At 47.1% G+C, this 12114-nt stretch overlaps 1 long non-coding RNA gene across 1 annotated transcript in view; it reads right to left on the bottom strand.

The window, feature by feature from the left end:
* Window positions 1-698: 698 nt before the first annotated feature.
* LOC102417347 overlaps window positions 699-12114 on the bottom strand; it is a 13365-nt gene continuing 1949 nt past the window's right edge. Inside the window, exons 2-4 of the long non-coding RNA XR_002828209.1 lie at window positions 8869-8944; window positions 4713-5070; window positions 699-1245 (exon numbers count right to left, since the gene is read on the bottom strand). This is a non-coding gene — a long non-coding RNA (uncharacterized LOC102417347). The remainder of the gene's footprint in view (window positions 1246-4712; window positions 5071-8868; window positions 8945-12114) is intronic.

Here is a 12114-nt window from a genome sequence, read left to right as displayed (position 1 = left end):
CTCCTGAAGCCCCACTTCAAGGTGGGAGAGGGAAGATACATGCCCTGGGCGTTCAGGAGGTGGCAAAAGCTGCTGAAGACCTTTCTTAGCAGTGTTAGTTCTACTGTCAAAACACATGCACAATCCAATCACCTCTTTGCTACCATTCTGGTCCAACCCACTTCCATCTCTTACCTGGATGATGTCATAGCTCCCTAAGCAGGGTCTCCTTGCCTCTGTCCTTGCCAACCACAGAGCAGATTTTTTAATAATATGAAGTCACATCATGTGACCTCTTTGCTCAAAATCTTGCAATGGCTCCTGCCTTCCTCAGATCAATAGCCAGGTCAATAAAATGTCCCCAGGCCTGCCTCAGCTCTCTCTCACTCCCCTCCCCACTTTGCTCACTTGGCACCCATCACTCTGGCCGCCTGGCTTCCTTAGAGTACTTAGGCTGGATGTGGTCCTGCCTCAGAGCCTTTGTACTTGCTAGTTCTTCTTTGGAGAAAGCTTCACACACTGGCTCCCTCCTTTGCTTCAAGTCTTCTCTCTAAGGCCTTCCCTAACCATGCAATTTAAACCTGCACCTCCTGGCACTTTCTATCTCCCCTCCCTTACTTGATTTCTCTTTGCAGTACTTGTCACCATTCAATATACTAACAAATCCACTTATTTATTTTGCTTGTCTATCTCTTCATCTAAAATTTAGGCTCCAAGAGTATGGGTTATTTTTTATTTCTGCTTTACCACAATGTAACACCATGCAACTCCTCCTTAAGAAGAGTTGCAATTTATAAATGTAGAAGGAATGAGGGGAATAACATGACTTTTAGATTGCCACAATATTCATTGCCACAGGTGAGATCCTTTGATAGATTTAGTAGGCAGAAGTGCAAGCGTAATAGCATATTTGCATTGCTTTGAAATATCACACACACACACACCCCAAAAAAACTTTTAAGAAATACAAAAGTCGTAACTTGATCATAGACAATCCTGGAGAAATGATCTTAACCTTGTGATCATGTTTAACGGCAGTGAAATACAACATCAGGTAAGTCTGGGTGTTCTTCCCAATAATGCAGCTCCTCAATATCGCCACGAGAAAATGTCAGACAGACCCCAGTGGAGGACATTCTATGAAACAACTGACTAGGACCCTTGAACGTGTCGTGAAAGACGAGGAAAGATGGTGGATCTGCCACAGAGTGAAGCAGATGAAGGAGATAAGATAACTAAATTCACTGTGGAAGCCTGCATGGGGTCCTGGAACAGAAAGAAAACACAATACATTAATGGAAAAAATGGTGGAATCTGAATTAAGTCTGTAGTTATAGGATTGGAGCAAGATGATTTCCTTAGTTTTAATGATCACTCCATCATTGTATAAGATGGTAACACCGGGGAAGCTGGTTCGAGGGTTAAATGAGCCCTATGTACTATTTTTGCAACTTTTCTATAAGTCTAAAATGATCTCAAAATATAAAAATATATTTAAGCGTCATTGGGGCAAATTTGGAAGTCTTTTTTCACTGAACTCTAGGCGTTGGGGCAGGAAGAAGGGGAAACAAGTCTAGGAGTTATTATTAAACGTGGAATGTGGAAGAAGGGTCCACATAGTTCAGACAACAAACCAGTTGTCATCTTTTGACTCCTCCTTCTCCATCACGGTCCAGTTGAGGCCTGGCAGGTCTCGTAGCCTCTTGAATCCCTTCTCTCAGCCCACCAGCCCCACTTTAGTTAAGGCAGGGCTCCAGCTTCCCCTCTGGATTACAAGTCAAAAGACAGATCAGAAGAAAATGAATGCATGTGGTACGGAAACGGAGTGGGAAAGTTGGCTCAACCCTATCAGTAAGTGAAAGGAAAAAAATCCACAAAACTCCCAAGCCCCAGTCTTGGTCATTGTACACAACCTTTCTTCTCCGAGAGAAAGCGGTGGACCCCACACAGGGTTATCTACAGTTTTTAGTCAAAGAATTCAGCATATTTGGGTGTTTTTTCATCTCCCCCTCTCATTTATTGTTTCAGGGTAAACACTCGTGATTCATAAATGCCTTACGAGTGAATCAGTATTCTCCTGTTCAAACCAGCAGAGGCCACATCAAACAATAGCCCACAAGGTATTATTAATCATTAAATAGGCACATAGAAGACCACTCAGGCGAGGGAGCCATTTTTCTTTTTGTCTTTTTTTTTTTTTTTTTAAGGGAATTAACAAAGAATAAACCTGACTTTGGCCTATTTGGAAAAAATTTTCTGGGTGTTTTTTTTTTCTATTAAAGTTTTAGTCAACTTCAAGGCTAAAAGGGCAAATATTTCATGTGGGAAAATGCTCCTTCCTTTAGGGTCTTCCTTCGGCTATGAAACAATGGCTTGGATTTCAAATGTTAGCACTCGTTTTTCCACATTCACCCGCCTAAGAAAAACAGATGTGCTCAGCCATAGTAAGTAGGTGCAAGAGTCCCCGGTAGCACTGCTATGCGGTAGCCACAATCTGGGTGCAAACTGGTAGGGGAGGAAGCTCAGAGCACACACTCTAACCGAAGAAGCCGTCATGTCAAGCATACCTTGAGCACAACCATCCAACCATCAGGCGGCCTCCCTCTGACCCTGCTTTCTCCTTTATACTCTAGCTCTATGGAAGGCAGATCAATGACATCACCTTCCACAGATGCTGAAGTGCTAAAACATCAGTGACTGGGGAAGAATATTAGTGACTGGGGAAGAATATTTCTTCTCAGGAAGCATCCCTGACGAAAAGATAACGGAAGGGACGGATGAAGAAACTAGCAGAAGTGGGATGGCCACATGTCCCAGCTGATGCCAGTTGTCCTGACATAATTGTTAAAAGCATTACCTCCTAACACTCAAGCGTGTCCCAGTTTGGACCACAAATGATACGCTCATCGACAAGAACCTGCTGGAGCAGGAAAGACCTCAGACAGTCATCTTCCCCATCAATCTTTATCTCATATAAATGCGGCTGGGGTCCCTGGAGGGTCTGTTCACATTACTCTTTTGGGTTGTGTCCCTCTGCAGCCACCCCATTCCTTCCGGGGGGGGGAGGAGTCACCCACACATCTTGCTGATGCCCCTGCCTCCACCAGAACTCTGCTTTCCGTGGGCCTGCGGCTCATTGCCATGATCAGGGCCAGGCCACACCAAGCTCTACATGGGCCGCAGACAAAGCCGCAACCACAGTGCTAGGGTGGTAGAGACCCTCCTCCCTGGGAAAGGAGAAGAAGCCAGTTCCCTGTTTAGGTTTCTCCTGCTCCCACCGCCTGAGATTCATAAAACACTGGCTGACGCTTCTGCTTTATCAAATACTCATGGACCAATTTACCACAGTGGCTGTCCATGTCTTTGAGAATATTAACATCTTGTGACTTTTTTCAGATGAATGAGGGTACCTATGTTACTCGTCCAAGACACATACTGGTATATAGCAATGCTAAAAACAGCTGAAAAGTTACGTTGTCTTTACAATATGCCAGGCATTGTTCTAAGCACATTATATACAGTGGTTCTCATCACGAACCTCTAAGGTAACATGAATGTCTCCCTACGTAACCGGTCAGTGAATTGAGGCACAGAATGGTCATGTCACCTAGCTAGAAAGCGAACAAGCTGGGACGTGCACCAGGGCCGTCAGTCTTCAAAGTCTTTACTTTTTAGCCACCTGCTACGGTTTCTTTTCTGAACAGATACAGAGATATGTGGTCAACATTCCTATAAGAAATGATCACCCGGTCAGTCAAATCTCAGCTGTAAAACACTTGAAGTTCACAGAGGAAGGTGCTATTTAAATATGAGGCCATTTCACCTCGCCTTTATAGCCCCCTTTATCAATATCACTCACCATCGTAAAACAGCAGGTGTGGCGGGGTGCTCGATGAAAACAGGTGGTTTTGTGTGTGGTGTTTACACCTATTGAACTCAGTGTGTCTGGGCATGATTACTCTCTACTTCTTGGTCATGCACTCTTCCAGGAGGGGTGGCATAGAGTGAGGGCACACGCAGAGGTAAGCCATGGTCCTCCTCACGGGGACCTGCCCGCTTCAGCGACTGCCCACCAGACTCTCCTGTCCCAGCTGTCCTCCTTTTTAGTTCCCTTCCCGGTTTCCAGAAGGACCTGGGATCTCCCACTGGCCTCTTTTGCCGTTGCATCTGCTGCCCAGTGGTGGAACCTGCCTGCTTAAGTCTTACTTATTAACTATACACAGATATGGCAGACTGCGATTACAGTAGAATTATTTGGGAGCTCAGTATCTCACTTCTTCCCACGAACCTTACCCTGGGAATTGCTTTGTACTTTCATATGGCCATGTGGTGGTGTGTCTTTAATAACCATCAATAAAGATAGGCCTGGGAAAACACGGACAGCCACAGATTCCTCTAAATTCACCTGATTGCAACAGAGCAGGGCTGTCCGCAAGGGTATCCTGGCTGCCCAGAGGTAGTCACCGGGAGTGGTCAAAGTTAACCCAGCTCTGATTCAGCAACCAAAGAAAACGGGAAAATGTGCTGACCCTCTGAGGGTTCCATGACATTGCCAATAAAATATTCTTAAGTCAAAGTTCGTTTATGCAATTATTCTTCAAATATTTGAAGGTTAATTCCAGTTAAGTTGGGGTCATTGGAAATTGGGTGGTTTAAACCCCTGACTGTATTGTCTGACTCCCATCAACACAGGTTCACCAGGCACAAAGAAAGTAAGCCGAGACTCCTCCCACCTGTCTGATGACAGGTACTTCTAGACACGCCGTCCAGGTCTGTCCCAGGTGCCAGACTTTGAGGGCAGGTGAGGAGGGTGCAGAGTGTGGAAGAGCCACCCCAGACAACGATGTCACTACTTGAACGCGGTTACCGGGCCCTCTGTGACTGTGGGAGCCCAGCGTGGTGAGGCCCCAGCTGGATACATGTGTGATACGTGCACAGCGTGGCGATCTCCTTGGGAAGCCAGTAACACTCTGGCACTTTCTCAGAGGCCTCTGCGGGTCAGGCAGGCGGCCACACACCAGCACGTCACACAGCGCTCCCCTCCCCTGCTCCTCTGGCATTTCAGTCAAGGCTGGCCATGGTAGTCCGGCCCTGCAAAAGGAGAGGTTCTTTTCTCTTCCTCACAGAATGTCTCGTCCAAGCAGCCCCTGAACCTGGTTCAGGTCATGGGTTTTATGTTATGCTGATGACAATACAGACAGCACAGAGCAAAGCTAACTAGGGAGGAAAAGCAATGCGGAGTCCAGAGTTCTACAAGGGCCCTCAGTCACAGGCCTGGTCTCCCTTGCTGAGGGCTTTCCAGGAAATCCCCCCCCAAGGTACTGCACGCTGAACTAAGCAGCCCCAGCCTCAGCCCAGGAGAGACTACGACCACCACCTTTCCATGTCTTTCCTAGAACCTGCTCAATCACCTTCTTGCTCAGTGAGATCTCATCTCCTGATTCTCCTCCTCTCCCAGCTTCTCACCATGAAGAAGGACCTTTCCTCTTTGCAAAGATATCCAAAGATGCATCCTCTGGATTACTAATATGCTACACCAAATTGTCCCCTGTGTTCCAGTTTCTGGAAATCTTATTGTCGCCTGTGGCTGAGAAAGAAAATGAGGTTCTCTCCTGGACTCTAAGCTCCCTGCCCGGCCTTGTCTCTCTAGAGCAGGGGTGGGAAGGTCAGGCCCCAGGGCCATATAAGGCCCAAGAATCATTTGGTCTGGCCCTGCCAAGGCATTAGGGGTGAGTTAATTAAATGTTTGACTGAATATAGCAGACGAATTTTTAAGCTGATAATTTTATATGGCCCACAAATGATGTTATAAATATCCAAATGGCCCTTGGCAGAGAAAGGTCCCCCACCCCTGCTCTAGAGGTACTATTTTCCAGAAAACTCATCTGTCCTATACCCTGTGCCCCCAGTAGCCCAGGGCTCCATCGAATGTCTCCTACACTGACCACTTGAATCCTGTCTCTCTCCCTGTTCTCCCACCAAAGTCTTTCTAAATCATGAGGCTGTATGTAATGACAACATGTCGCAATGGACTAAAAAGTGCTTTGTCAACTGTCAAGTACAACGAAGCAGGGAAACAGGTACCTCCAACTCCGTGGAAGAGACCAGAAGGCCCCAACCATGCCAGCACCCACCAGTCTTAGGCTGCGTTTGTGGCAGCTGCCCAAACGTCTTCTCTCATCCCCTAAGCCTGATATCCAAAAGGAAAATACAGGGTGGGCAAAAATAGGTTAAATTACCAGCCATCATTACCTAAACGATGAGTCATAAGTAAGGATACAAAATAATAATACAAATAAATACAATAATTAGTAAATAATATGAGGATGAACTGTTTCATATACTCACAGCTATAAACTTACTTTTGCCCAACTCTGTATATATTTCACATGCAAATACCACTTACTGACCACTGGGAAAATCTCTTATATTTCTCCCCTGTCCCTCTGCTAAATGTGAGTCAGCCAGCAGATCGATGTGATCGTGCCCCAAGGCCTTCACTATATCACCAGCATCGCACCTTCTCTGGGCCTAACACAAGCCTCGTATTGACAGAACACAGATTCAGGGCTGGAAATATTCTCTCCCCAACCTTTCTTTTAGAGCACAAATAAAGGAAACAGGTTGGCCGTTATAAGAAGGGATGACACGAGGCAGGATGATTGCCGTGTGTGGGCCCTCTAAGTGGCTTCCTAGCTCCTGGAACTCAGAAATCAAGATCCCTTCTTTTCTAGAGGTTATGGAGTGAGAGTTCCAACGCAGCAAGCCTGAAATTTACCCATGCTCTGTGCTGGGCATATTCTGTCACACTACCCAAATCACTCACCAGCACACAGCTCAACCGGAAAACACGTCTTTCGTGGTAATGTTACTCACTTGCTGTAGATGGCATTTCAAAACGTTCTCATATAGAGATACAGTGGGGTGGTTTTCTGGACTGGTGGGCAGGAAACCTGAGCCTGTCCTGGCTTTGCTATACCCTCACTGGGAGGCTGCTTGACCTTGGGCAAGTCACTTCCTCCTGGGCTGTTTTTCCAGTGCCTTCAATGAGGGGGCCAATTCAGCTGCTTTTTGGGTCCCTTCCCCTGCCTCCTCTCTCCCCTTTGCTCTGAGAGATAATGCAAAGATAATAATGATGTGATTTTAATTCAAATGTCATATACATTTGTCCCATATTACTTTTAGGCCCACAATTTTACCTAAGTAGTTTTCCTGGCAAGCTGAGTTTTGCTTTCGTTTGTGATTTTTTGAGAAACTTGGTCTGATATCACCATCTGAACAACTATGAGCAATCCAAACAAACGCATGTCCTGGGTTGAAAGGGGCTAGGCTTTGCCTCCCTTCCTGGGCCTTCCAAAGCCCCCCCTCCCCCCCCCCCCGGCCCAGTCACCAGCCAGGGTATAGTTCTGAGCCTTTTACACACAAGGGTACAAGTCAGATCCCTTGGGAATGACCTCCTGTATCCCGGGCTTGCAGGCTTGCCTCACTGCAATGCTGCTCAGAGGGTAAAAGGTTAGCCAAGAGCACATTTAGAGCCTTCCCACCACGCTGCTGAGGCCAGGCCAAACGTGGGAGTTAAGGGCGCCCTGCCCCCACCCCATTGGGAAAGGCTTTCTTGGCAACCATCCTTCTTCAGAGCCCATTAGAAAGCGCACATTCCCGTGGTCTCTCTGGCTCTAGCCGAGTTTTCCAAGAGGAGGTGGGGGTGGCAGAAAGCACTACAGGCTGCTGTTAGCCAATGTTGAAAGCTTCTGTCTTCCACCTCCACCCGCAGTTAGCAGTCCAAGGTCCCAGCTTGGCTGGAAACCAACTAAGCAGTTTTGTTCAGAAGTAGCAACTTATTTTTATCAAAGGTGGAATGCAGAGCTGCCGTTGTTTGTAATGCCCCCGCATGGCAACCAGGACTCTTGCTCCAAGCTCTAGGGAATCCTCTTCTCTGCCTGGACACCTGGCTTTCTAGCCTATCCCTTTGCCATCCAAAAACTGGGTGCAGAGCAACTCCAGTGTCTCCGAATTAAGACCAAGAAAAAGTTCTGGAAATTCAAAGTGTCTTTATTAATGTGTCCACTTTCAATCCAGGCTTTGGTGGTGATAGCCCCCCTATAAACCCACCCTAAACTGACCCAGGACCACAGCACTGTGGTGTGATGGAAAGAGCTCCCAGCTGGTGGCTAGCCCCGCTCTGGCTTACGGTGCTGTGGACCCTTGAGCCAGTCCCTTGCCCTCCCTGAAGCTGGGTATCCACTTGTAAGTGGAGACTGTGTGGCTCAGTTCCCTCAGTCTTTTGGGGTCACAAAATGTTTTGAAATTCTGCTGAAACCTATGGGCCCTCACCTCAGGAAAAAAAAAATAGCACATCCATTCATTCTTTCAAAAAGTATTCATGGAGAACAATTTGGAATTCCATTTCACGAGCTTTATAGGCTCTCTGAGAGTTCGTCCATGAACCTTAAGATAAGAAGTCCCAGTTATGAATTCTGCTGTGACGCGCATAGATGGACTCTTGTCTAGAAGAACCATAATAATGATTCTAGTAAAGGATCATAAAACTACCAGTCAGACAGGTGCCAGAAAACAAAGGCAGCCAGGCAGACATTATGAAGGTGATCTCAGGCTTCCCTCCCCTTCCTGTGGTGGTGCCCCCACCCCGCACGCGCACAGGCAAACAGGCAAGCACCGCGGGCCTGGAATGTGCTGTTCCTGGGCACTGGGACTGCGGGGAGCCGGCTGCAGCCCTGGAGAGGCGACAAACATCTCTTCTATCCTGGACTTTATTTTTCTCACGGTCTCTGAAAGGGCTGCGATCAGGTGATATGTGTGGGACTGCTCCTGGTACAGGTGCGGAGCAGGTACCAAGGGGAGGAGAAAATCCGCCCAGTGTGTACTTACTCAAGGCTCTTTCAATAGCTCTCCCAGATAGCTCTTGGCAGGGCAGCGACCACGTCTCTGGCAGGCTGCAGGGAATCTGAGTGTGAGAAAGTCAGTCAAGCGGAGGAAAAGGGGCGGGGGGAGGGGGGGGACCTTCAAGTCCTCAGGCAAAATACCTTTTTTCTTCTTCTCTCGCTCTCTCTCCTTTCTGTACTTTAAACCAAACCCACAAATCATTCAGATACTCCAGGACAAAGGGGAGTCTCACTACATGTAGCTGCATTATTTGTTTTAAGGTTTAAAGCAAACAGGTGAAGCAATAAGACAGAGAATAGCCCTTCTTGGGGGCAGAAAAAGGGACAGAGGAAACACAGCAGCCTCTGGTCCTAACAACGGGGCAGGATACAGTAGCAAAGACGCCTTGTGAGTTGCTGGTCTCACAGTGGGATCAAAGACGTGACCGCTGATGAACACGGTCCAATATTCTCTCTGCTTTGGGAGAGAAAGGAGGATGACTGAAAAATAAAGGCCGTTGCGATCTAAGAGGAGCCTTCCAAAGCCAAAGTCTTTTCTCGAGTTTAGGAGCTTAATTCTCCATTTGAGAAAGGGGTGGAGAGTGTGTCAACGTGGTGCTATTTTCGCTGCCCAGGAAAAGGATACTGAAAAATAGTCTGTGAGCACATTTGCAAAGAAGCTTTCTTCTTCAACAGTTAGGGTGGAGGGCCAGCAACTTCCTGGGTTGGTTTTTATCTTTGTTTGTTTGGCCCAAACACAAATTCATGGCAAATTTTTGGTTACTTAACTGACCCCTCTGTCTATCTAAAAGTGTGTGGGGGGTGTGTGTGTGTGTGTGTGTGTGTGAGTTAGTTGCTCATTCTCCCAATCTAAGCACTCCTAACGTAGCCAGAAACAAGTTGCTGATTAACTATCTGACTGAGGAGGCTGCTGTAGGCACTGCAGTGAGACCCTAACTTGACTATATTCAACACTCATTCAACATTCTCCATGCACCTTCAGGGTGCCCAACCCTGAGGAGATGGAAGTTAGACCAAAAATAAAAGACTTTTAGGCTAGAAAGGACAGGAATGGTATACCCAGCTAGTTAATTAGGGCCCAAGAGCAGACAGCAGTCAATAGCAGAGCTTCCTGGAGGAAGTTACTGACTCTCATAAATTTGGGGGAACCTAGAAAGGGTTAACATGCTTCCCTGGAAGAGTTTAGTTCCTTGGAAGAATCTGGGTCAGAGTATTTAGGCAGTTTTTAAAAAGTCGTATGCTGAGCAGAAGCATTTTAAGAAGCCTACAACGTCTGCATGGCAGAAAGGGGGGTAACTTCATAGGCTCGTCACCTTTCACCAAGAGGATTTCAAACACAGGAAAACACCACCATTTTCAAAAGCAACAGACAATTTTCTGTCATCATCACTTTTCCATCTCTTTAAAATAACAAAACAAAGTACTACCCCACTGGCCCAGGTTGCAGGTCAACAAAGGAGACATTGTTCATCATTTCTTCAGAACATGATAGGGCACAGCCTGCTCTGCAATGTTAAGAAAACTCTCTCTCTCTCTCTCTCTCTCTCTCTCTCTCTCTCTCTCTCAGAGAGTAGCCTGAGGTGCAAGAGTGAGTAAATCAAGCCTGCAATGAGCTAAGATTTGGCTGCAGACTTGAGGGCTGTCCTGAAAGGTGGAAATGAGGCTTGGAAGGTAAATATGGTCAAAATCACAATGATTCCTTAGTTAGACTCCAGGCCACAGCGGGTACATTAAAGGGAAGGCAGGTTTCCACTAAACTTGGATCACTGGACAGTGTGCAGTCAATGCCCAGGTGAGCTGGTTCTGGGCAGGTGCTTCCGGGAGAGTATCAGCCTACACCTGTCACTTAGGAACCTCCTTTACTGGCTTGAACCTCCTAACTGGGCTCTCTGCCTTCAAATCCTACAACCCACTCTCCACACTTCTGCCAGAGCCATCTTTGTATAGGAGAACCTTAATGTCCCTTCTCTGCTCAAGAGCATTTTATAGCCTTCCATTGTCTAAAGATAAGTCCAGAGTCCTTTATCTAAGGGTCGTGTGACATAGCTTCAAGCCTCCTCCTTCAGTCGCTTCTTATACTCCTCCCAGTCACACAGCCTGGGGTCCAAATCATTTCCCTGAATGAGGACCGCAAGTTCGACAGCTTATGACTTAAACGCCATGGGTACTTCCATCCTCCCGGCCCCATGACTCACCACATTTCCAATGCCCCTCATCCTATTTTTTAAGATACAAAGCATAGGCCACTTCCTCCAGGAAGTTTTCCAGGATACCCCAACTTATGAGTAATTTAATCATCTAAAACCTCCTCAGCATTTTACCTCTATCTAGACCAGTAGTTCTCAACCTTCCTAATGCCACGACCCTTTAATACAGTTCCTCATGTTGTGGTGACCCCCAATTTCATTGTTACAAATTGAATATAATTAAAGCATAGTGATTAATCACAACAACAATATGTAATTATATATGTGTTTTCTGATGGTCTTAGGAGACACCTGTGAAAGGGTCGTTCAACCCCCAGGTTGAGAACCGCTGATCTAGACATATAACTGTCTCTATTGAACCTAGGACATACCAGAGAAATATACTGGGAAATAGACATTAGTTGCCCTTATGAATATAGTATCTCTAGTCTGTGGGCTTCCTGAGGGTAATACCTATCTTAGGCATCCCTGTATCCCCAAATAGACCAATACTGTTGCCCACACATGTGTGCTCTAGTGTTTCTTTTAGGTTCTCCTGATCTCTCCGGCCATCATCTAAGCCCAAAGAAAAAGGAACGGTAGAGGAATGCCTGGTCATCAATCAGAAAGTCAGGGTCTGTCTGCCTCCAGAATGGACTGGAAACTCCTTGTAGGCTGCCACTGTCTCTCTCAACGTGGTAATCCGGGGGATTAACACACTGTCTGGCACAGAGTGGCGATCCATAATGAAAGGAAGAGGGGGGCTTGCACAAGGTCACCCAGAGTCAGGAATCGCCTAATCTCAGCCGAGACGAGATCTGGTGAAATCATTTACAACATTATCTCAGTGGGGAGCTGGGAGGAAGGAAGGAATGAAGTGTCTGAGAAATGTGTGCCAGGCCTTCAGCGGCCTCCAAGCCCGGGGAAGGGCGGGGGGAAGAGGGGGCGACATCAAACAAGACGCCTAGGCTGCCCCGAGCCGCCGGAACAGCGCGCCGAGCGCCCGGGCGGCGGGAAGGGCGGAGGGGGTGGGGGCGAGGGGTGGC

The sequence above is a fragment of the Myotis lucifugus genome, unplaced genomic scaffold (genome assembly GCF_000147115.1).
Source record: "Myotis lucifugus unplaced genomic scaffold, Myoluc2.0 scaffold_14, whole genome shotgun sequence".
Classification (NCBI taxonomy): domain Eukaryota; kingdom Metazoa; phylum Chordata; class Mammalia; order Chiroptera; family Vespertilionidae; genus Myotis; species Myotis lucifugus.
The sequence above is the reverse complement of the archived record's forward strand: the minus strand, read 5'-3'. Positions and strand labels throughout refer to the sequence as shown.